The following is a 3,172-nucleotide window of genomic DNA, read 5'->3' on the forward strand; positions in this document are numbered from 1 at the left end:
TTACCCAAGTAGAGAGGATAAACAGCAATATGTGAGACAAAAGTCACCATTCAGAAATATTCTTTTCTCCCTCAATTGACCGAAGGAACTTCCTTTCTTTCTCTAGTTGCATAAGGTATAGTCCTCTAAAATTAAGAAATAGATCGAGTGATTTAGAACAAAGGGCTTAGAGTCATTAACCATGTAAACTGGGCCGATTCTTTAATATCTAGGAATTTACACTTTTTAAACTCTATAGCAAAAATAAAATAGCATTTTCTTACCTATTTGACAGAATATTATGAGTGTTCAATGAAATAATTATAATTCACATTAGAATATTTTATGAGCTATGACTTTATAAATATATCATATTCACCTCTAATATCAAAAGCTATTTATGTGCCCTTTCTTTTGGCTCTAAAACTATCCTATTTGGTTCTTATTATATTGCAAGCATTTATTTTGAATATTTTTCTTTTCATCTCTTCTAATCATTCCTGTCTATCTTTTAGAGATCTGTGCTCACCGTTCAGGTATCTTTATTCTTCCACTGTATTTCTGAAACCACCTCCATATCAGCAAGCTAAACAGCAATACCCACAAATTACTCTCAGTTCCCCTTGCCAAATATCCATTCTGAGGAGCATTTCTCTCAGCTAGCTAGCCTGGTGCTCTTCATCACATCTTATGATGTTAATGTTCATCTAAACTTAATATGTTCCTATGTCAAAGAATATTTACAGTTTTCATATCTTATTGCTAAAGATATTTTTTTTTTTAAATAAGAAGTTAATATCTAATGATAAATCTCTTGTTGGTTCATATAGGGCCAAATATTTTGATAGGGTAATCTGCTCAGATATCCTCAAAATTATAACACATGGGTTAATATCTACTCTGAATAATTATGATGTATCATTTCAGTCACCCATGAGGTTAGTCCAAGGGATCCTGGGGGACGAAAGGCTCAATGAGTGGATGTCCTAAATTGTCCATTATTTTGATAGAACTAGATCTAGTTTTGAGGGTGAGGACTTTATTATAAAGAACCATAGAGGTGCTAGTATATATAATTAATCTTGAATTAATTAATTTAATTTAATCTCAGTGGCATGCACTGTTAGCATCTGAAAGCATATACTTTCTTACAACATCTTGTAAAATTCAGAAAATAAATCTAGTAGGATACAGTAGCTCATCAAAAATTATAAATAGTGAAAGATATCTTTCAGTGTTTCAATTTTATCTCTGAACTTCTCTTTATGCCTTAATAATCATTTTATTTTGCATTTCTGCATAAATTATTTAACTCATTTTTTATATCTAGAGCCATTAAGATTGCTGATAATCCAAGGGACCAGGATAGACAAGACCCATGTTCTAATGGTAATTGCAATTTACTGTAAGAAAAACATATATTAAAAATAATCAAATCAGTAATGACAATTTCAGTTAGAAATAAGTTATGAGTTAAAAACAAAATAGGATGATGACATGTCTGAGGAGGAAAATGAGTTCATGAGAAATCCTTTGTAGGAATTCATTTCTTAGGGAATAACATTTGAGCTGAGACATCCATCACAGAAAGATCTGTGGAGGAGATTATATCAAAAGCAAAAGCCCTAATCAGAAATATGTATAGAACATAGAATAAACAAAGGCTGGTGTGGCTGGACGATAGTGAACAAGACAGACAATGATAAGACTTGAAGATGGAGAATTAAGCAGGCATTAGAACTTATGAGGAGGTCTTGTGAGGAGGCCGAATATAAATTTTAATCCAAATTCAACATCAAGCCACATGAAGATTTTAAGTAATATATAAAGAGCTATGACTGTCATTTTTTAAATATTATTCTAGATGCTCTGTGGAGAGTAAATTAAGGAAGACAAGATTGGAAACTGGGAGACCTCAAATGCAGTTGTTCATATAGGAGAGAACTGTTGCTTCTAATATAATATTAGGAGAAGAGATGGAAAGAAGAGAATGGATTGGTATATTTGTAGTTACAGCCTACAGACTCAGTGATGGGGTAGGTGTGGGTGCTGAGGGAAGTGGAGAAATAAAACATTATTTCATTTTGATCTTGAACCTGTGAGAAGATAGTGGTAGTTATTGAGAGGGATTTAGGGAAGAATGTGAACTTAGTTTGCCTACATTTGACTACTCACTACTCAAATCTCATTTTATGTGGATTTATATGTGTTCCATTTTTTTAAAAAAAATTCAATTCAACTAACTGTATATTAATTGAGAAATGAGTATACACTAGATGTTAGCTTGATAAGAAATTGCCCTTTCTTGACCTCTAAAATTATAGTCTATAGTAAGAAGACATAAAGGTTTATAATTATCAACAGTTTTACATTTTTATAAAGTACTACATAAAAAGTGATTGCCAATGCTTTTAGCACTTACCAGAAATTTCTAACAGAAAAGAAGTACCAAATTATTCTTCCCCTCACATTTTTCTCTCTCAGCCCCATTCATATACTTCTGGCATTTACTACCACCCACACTTCTTGTGCCTTAATGCTTACAGATTGACTTTAATTTGAGACTCTAAAGAAATATAATGTGAGCCACAAATAAAAGCTACATATGTTAAATTTTCTAGTGACCACATTAAAAAAGAAAATAAATAGGTCAAATTAACTTAATAATATATTTCATGTAGCACATATATAAAAATATTATCATTTCAATATGTAATCAATATGAAAAATGTAAATGAGATCATTTTACTTTCTTTCAATATATGTACTAAATTTTCAAATGCTGATCTGTATTTTACACTTGTAGTATATCTCAATTTGATTAACATTGACATTTGAAATTGTCAGTAGCCCCATGTGGGTAGAGGCTATTGCTGTATTGGATAGTACAGCTCTCGAATTTTGGAACCATGGGAAGTAAATGAATAACAGTAGTTCATACAGAAGATAATTTTCAAATATCACTGTCATTTGACTATCTCAGGATAACAATTCCCAGGATGGCACAAATCAGATGCAAATGTCAATGAAATAACATGTAGAACGTCAGTGACCGTTGAGATAGTATGTGATATCAGTTCTAAAGATGAATTATAAAAACAGACCTGTATATGACAAAGAGAGGAGAGAAAGAAGTGAATCTAAGAGAAAAGTGACTGAACAATAGCCAATAGATAATTTTACAAAGGGGTTG

This window comes from Pteropus vampyrus, unplaced genomic scaffold, assembly GCF_000151845.1.
Source record: "Pteropus vampyrus isolate Shadow unplaced genomic scaffold, Pvam_2.0 Scaffold10, whole genome shotgun sequence".
Taxonomy (NCBI): Eukaryota; Metazoa; Chordata; class Mammalia; order Chiroptera; family Pteropodidae; genus Pteropus; species Pteropus vampyrus.